This window comes from Vigna umbellata, chromosome 1 (genome assembly GCF_029865625.1).
Source record: "Vigna umbellata cultivar VRB3 chromosome 1, Vumbellata_1.0, whole genome shotgun sequence".
Classification (NCBI taxonomy): domain Eukaryota; kingdom Viridiplantae; phylum Streptophyta; class Magnoliopsida; order Fabales; family Fabaceae; genus Vigna; species Vigna umbellata.
In genome coordinates, this window is record NC_142165.1 from 20,610,653 (window position 1) to 20,617,446 (window position 6,794).

The 6,794-nt window shown below is 32.3% G+C and overlaps 1 pseudogene; it reads right to left on the bottom strand.

Annotated features, from left to right (window-relative positions):
• Positions 1-3,456: 3,456 nt before the first annotated feature.
• LOC148204887 (receptor-like protein EIX2) lies at positions 3,457-6,156 on the bottom strand (annotated as a pseudogene).
• Between the last annotated feature and the right edge of the window lie 638 nt (positions 6,157-6,794).

A 6,794-nucleotide genomic window follows, 5' to 3' on the forward strand; every position in this document is an offset into this window, starting at 1 on the left:
CCTTTTAATTTTCTTATTCAATTGGTTTTCTACTTCTGCTTTATAGGTTAAAAACACATCAAAAGCTTCATCTTTATATTTGATTAAGTAAACTTTGGTATCTAGAATAATCATCTATAAAGGTCATAAAATAATTTTTACCTCCTCTAGACATGGTTTGTTTCATATCAGCTAGATTAGTATGAGAATAAAGATAGAGTCATATTCTACATGTCAATACCGACAACAATGAAATTGAAAGTAAGAGGAAAATCCGTCGACTTAAGAAATCATGAGGGTTCAAGTCCCTCTATCCCCACAAAACCTGTTTCATTTTATAATTTTTTTCCTATATCCTCTCTATCTTGAAGTCCTTATTTATGTGTTTTATTCGATTTCTTATTTCCCAACTAAATTGGAATTTGTATTTTCATCAATTTCCTATCTATCATAATGACAAGGGACTAGTTTTGTAATAGATATAGCTAGTTTTGGAATAGATATATATGTGAAACACATAATTTTTTTGAATGAGAAATGTTTAAATTAATATCTTATTTTTGAGCAAGGAATTTTCATATGCGTAATTAACGATGAATTAACCCTAATAGCTCAGTTTGGCGTTCTACAGAAAAACATGTTTTCTTTGTTAATTTAGATTCTACACATATATCACATTTACTATGTTTATCATGCATATTAATCAATCTTAGTCGTTGTAATTTCAAAACATACGAGGAATTCACATGTCCTAATCTAGCATGACATATATCATACGAGTCAACAATATAAGCAGAAGAACTTGATTCATTAATATTTTCAGAAACATTTAGAAGGAAGAGTCCTTGATCACAATATTCATTCCCCACGAAAACATTATTTTTTGTCATGATGATCTTGTCAAACTCAAATGACACTTTAACCCCCACCTTTCCCAATAGTGCTACAGAGATTAAATTAACTCTGGTTGATGGCACATGTAGCACATCACTTAAGGCTAAAGTCTTTCCAGATGTGAGTTTGAGAAGAACTTTTCCTTTTCCCAGAACATGGGTGGTCCTGGAATCACCGAGGTAGACGTGTCCATCCCCTACACTAGTGTAAGAGGTAAAGGCACTTCTGTTTGCACAGATATGTCTGGTAGCACCCACTTGCTCACATTGGTCATCAGATTTACTTGAGAAACGACCGCAACAATAATGTCATCTCCTTCGGCTATATTGGCTCTAGGCAGATCGTCGTTTCTCGCTCTATGCCAGGTGGGTTTAGATTCATTGGGACAGGATTTAAGAAAAATAATTTTCGTTTTGTGATCAGGTTTGTGGACGTACCTTTTGGGAGTAGCAACAACTCCATACATGACTGAAGGGGTGAACACGCGTTCTTGCCAGCGCCAAAAATTATGTCCAGTCGAAGACGTGTTGTTGATGTCAGATATAAGTCCTTAAGATTGTTGTAAAAGGCTGACAGAATCACGAACAAACTTTCCTGAGACGTGTAGTTTCACTGTCCTTAATAACTTATCCGCGGTGTATTATGCAAATCCTCCAGGATACAACAGGAACTTCCCAGAATATCTCTGAGGATATCAGAACTAGCAATGATCTCTAACAAGAGTGTAAAATTTATAAGAAGAAAAAGAGCTAAAGAATAATAAATCTCAGAAGAGAGAAGAATGAGAAACTGAATTTTATGTATTTTGAAATGGAAAATAGAACTATAGAGGAATCAATTAAATAAAAGAAATTAAAATTCATAAAGATAAATAAAAAAAATTAAAATTCATAAAGATTTTTAACGGTTGGCATATTTAATAAAATATTTTCGTTTGCCAATCAAAAGACTAACGTTGCAATACAACGTTTCAATTCACAGTTAATGCTTTTTAACTTTGCAATAATATAATATTATAACACAAAAGTAACAAATTGTTAGAATATATAGTACAAACCTTGTTCATCCTTCCCATCCCATCTTTCGGAGAAGCTTAAAGCTTAGATGATGTTAACTGTATGTCCAGAGATGCTTGTCTTATGTTTTTTGTTTGTAACCATTCGAATATGCAAACAGAAAATATCAGTAAATGAGAAAGAAACAGATGACACAAAAAAAAAAACAACAAACTTAAATGGGATGAGATTTTCTAATTTCTAGCGTTTTCGAAAGAGGATAATAACGAACCACGTACACTCAGTAACAAAGGACAAAGGAGAAAGAAGCATTCGATTTCTGAAAACTTAATGTGGATATCAATGTGACTTGATTTCCTTTCCCAATAAAATAAAGAAGCATTGCGTGAAGAAACATTATGTTGTTTACCGGATTTCAACCCAGGGATTTCACTTTTTCCTTTTCTTACTAGATATTGAAATTTTGTTAAGTTTTTCTTATTGAATTTCAAAATTTGAAAGATTCTAAAACTAGATATCAAAATTTAGGAAATTCCAAAATTATATTTTAAAATTAAACTATATACATGCTTCAACCAAAATAAACGATGATGAATTCTGTTAAGATGAAATTGATTGAAGAAGAAAAACGTGGTTGAGTCTGTTTGGTGAAAATAACTTGGGAAAAGTAAATATAGCAATAAATCAGTAAATATAAGTGGGTAAATAGTAATTACAACATACCTAATTAATTTAATAATTTATATATATAATATATAGGTTTAAGTGAAATTTGGGGATGTAGGAAAAAAAGTGGGTAGGAAGAAGCCCCCTTCTTAATTTGTTATATGTGAGTGTAATATTTATGTACAATAGGCTTAAGTAAGGGAGAGGAGCCCATTAAGTTCCATTTAAATATATTTGTTTTTATAGATAAAGCAAAAGCTTCATTTTAATAAAAAAAGTTAGGTTCGCATTAATTGTTTCATCAAATATTATATATATTTCATCAAATATCATATTATTAACTTTTAAAAAATATTTATTGAATCTGCCACCTATATTTAGTGCCTTTGATACTAAGAAAAGCTAATATGGAAAGATCCAGTTTTGCCATATAAAATACAACATATACTTCCACTTAAGTTGAAAACCATCACTGTAGCTCAGAGAAAACAAAATACACCAACTATTAATAACAACCAAATTTAAATATTAAGTTCATCACTGCTGACATTGCTTGTAAGAACTTCACCACCATGTTCTCTTCCCCTTGGTCACTCCTCCCCTTTCTTATGAGTGAAAAATACCTAAGATATAACACTGAAAGAATTTTATAAGAATAATTAAATTATTAGGAAAGGCTTCATTATCACTTATTTTAATATATGTTCTCAAATAAGTTCGATAGATATATATTACTATAATTTAAAAATATATAAAGAATAATCAATAGTTAAAAAATAAATGAAGAACTAAAGTATATTTTAGTAATGGTGAAGAACAAACTATTATTAAAAATAAATTCAAATAAAATTCGTATAAAAAAAATTATACTAACCAGTATTGTCATGCAACTTGTTCGATCTTAACGAAAGGAATTCATGTTGACGGCCACCGTGCATGAAGTCGATATCTCAAGTCATAAAGAAACTTGAAAAGCACATGCCTGAACTTTTTGTTTAAGAAAATAGCACAACAAACTCCCACAAAGCCTGTCACAAATCCAGATTCCATTCCGATGTAAAACCATACAAAAAATTTAGATTGATTTTCGTCTTCGTCTACAAGCTTTGTGTGTTTATGTTTATCATCCTGAAAGCAGATTTTGGTAAGTGGGGATCCACAAAGATCATGATTGCCCATGTAACTAAGTGTACTGAATCCCTGAAGTTGTGTGCCTGATGGTATTTTGCCTGTCAAATTATTGAATGACAGGTTCAAGTAACCCAAAAAGGACAATTTGGATAAGCTCTGAGGAATTTCTCCTCCAAGTTTGTTTGTTGAAAAATCGAGGGACTCCAAGTTTTTCATGTTTCCGATCTCATTTGGTATTTCTCCTGATAATTTGTTATTGGATAAATTCAAGGAAACCAATCCAATGAGACTAAACATTTGTGGAGGTATTGTTCCGGACAAATTGTTACTTGACATATCAATCAAGGTCATAAAGTGTAGGTTTCTATCATAGTCTAATGCTTGACCTTTAGTAACCAATTCAAGACTGTCATCGTTTCTGTAGAAACGACCAGGATATAATGTAGGAAACTTAAAAGAAAGCTTGTTACGTGAAACATTGTTGAAAAGTAGGGTTTTGATATTACCAAGACAACTGGGTATATGACCGGAGATTGTGTTTTGTGCAATATCCAACACAATGAGGGAAGACATGTGACATATTTGTGGTGAGATTTTACCAGTAAAATGATTGGATCTTAATTGAAGAGCCAATACACCATGAGATATCCAAAGTGGTATGTTTCCTGATAATTGGTTATTGCGAACATTGAAAACCAAGAGAGAGCGACAATTTTGTAATGAGAGAGGAACTTGTCCATGTAGATTATTCTCATGCAAATGGAGTGAGGCGAGATTAGATAAGAAGCCTAGTGATGAAGGTATCTTTCCTGATAGATTATTGCTTCCCAAGTGAATAGCAACCAAAGATTTCCAATTCTTCCAACAATTCGTAAGCCCTCCAGATATATTATTCAATGATATGTCCAAGTACATCAAATTATTTTTCCCATTCGACACATTATGACCACATAAGAGGGCAGACAATTCTCCTGATAATAAATTATTTGATAATGAGACAATAACCACGTTTGCTGATAATTGAGGCAAGCAACCTTTCAAATGATTTGATGATATATCAATGATTGTAGAGTTCAACAACACATTTGACATGTCTCCGTCTATCAAATTGTCTTCTAATTCGAGTTCAATCACTGATGATACCAAATTCCAAAATTTGTCTGGAGCCTCAAATGATGAATCCCATATAGTTAATCTTTCAAGATATTGTTGTGTATAAAACCACGCAGGAAGGTTGGGATTTGAAAACCCGAGTACTAATTCCTCAAGTTGAAATGGTGGAATCCAATCTGAGTCAAAATCAAAGATTAATCCGACATATGAGTATATGCCCAGTTCCTTTAATTTTGACAATTTGGCAAAATTTCTTTCAGACACAACTCCTGTCAATGGATTTGAGCCAACAATCAAGGTAATCAAGGTTGATAGATTTCCCAAATTTGTGGGAATAGATCCTGAAAAGTTGTTTACTCCAAGAATAAGAGTTTCTAAACGTTCGAAATCACCTAACCAATCTGGAATGGGTCCATCAAAGTTATTGTCTTCCATGTTCAGGAAATCTAGTTCTCGAAGATTTAACAAGTCCTTGGGTAGATGTCCTATTAGAGAACTTGAGCTAAGGTCTAAAGTATAGATAGTGGAACTAAGATTGAATAACCACTTAGGCAACTCTGAGTTAAATTCATTTGCAGAAAGACTAAGAAATTCGAGTTTAGTAAAATTAGCATACTGGAGAGACAAACTCAAGTCTTTAAGTTGGCAAGCACGCATACTGAGGAATGAAAGTGATGGAAGCATAGTCACTAATTGAAGCCAATTAGTTTCCATGCTAAGATCATTATCACGGAGGTTAAGATATTCCAGTGAGGAAATGTTGGGAAGCCACTGAAGGCTATTGATAACAAGATTCCAGTTAAGTGATAAATCAAGATGACGAAGGGTTGAAGAGTTGACACACAAACGAGGAGAAATAGTTGTAGATAGATTATGACAATTATGATTATGCAGATAATCAAATTGTAATGCTAAGAAGTCATTGTTTCTCAAATTCAAGTATTCTAAAAATTCCAACTCCACTAACAACAAAGAGAGGTTAATGGAACCTGTAAGACAATTTGATTTATCTTCTTTGTCCCTGTAAATTGGAGGAATTGTAGAACATGGGAGAGAGATTCCAGTGACTCTACTAGTGATGTTGCTACACATCACTCCTTTCCAATCACAACAATCTAGTTTAGTGGACCATGAAGAAAGGACACCTGGTGGATCTGCCACTCCTTGCTTGAAGTTTAAGAGAGCATGCATGTCTTGTTGGTTGCAACGAATATTGAAGTTGCAAAAGGCAGCGTTGAACATGATTCCGCATAGAAACCATACAAAAATGATTGCATTTTGAGAGAGAAGTTTACTCATGATTTTCAAAAGAAACGAAGAGGACGATGGATGATGAATATAATGGAGAGAAACTCTATTTATAGTAATTGGAGTCTGTACAAAAGTTTCACATCCCGTAATATAGGTTAAGATATAATGAAATTTTGTGTTAAACAAAAAGGTATAGTTTATTAGCATTGCAACGACTTGACTAGAGAAACCGATTGTAACATATTTCTTGACAAAATGTGTCCTCACGAAAACAAAAGGTTGATTGATGTTCGAAATAGTCATTTTCTAGTGTTAATTGATGTTAGAAATAGTTATTTTTCGGCATCAATTAACTCCTTTAGTTTTTTACAATAAATAGTTATCTATTTTTACAATTTTACCAAAACTTGAAAAGTAAAAAACCATCAAATATAGTCCAATTTTAATATTTTATATATCCAGAACTCATTTTTAAATTTATATGAACTATAAACAAAAACTATCACAAGCGAATTATATTATAATGAATAGTGCATATTAACTATTAACTTGTGATTTTTAATTTTGATAGCTATGATTATTGTTTTTGGTAGAATTTTTTTTACCAATCCTTAGAACCCCTGTTTTAGGGGAAAAATCCCAGGAACCCTTATTTTGGATCAATGAGTGAAGTTTAAAAATTATTTGGAAAGTTAATTGTTGCATATATTTAAATAACCATAACTTTTGCTCCGGTTGACAGAT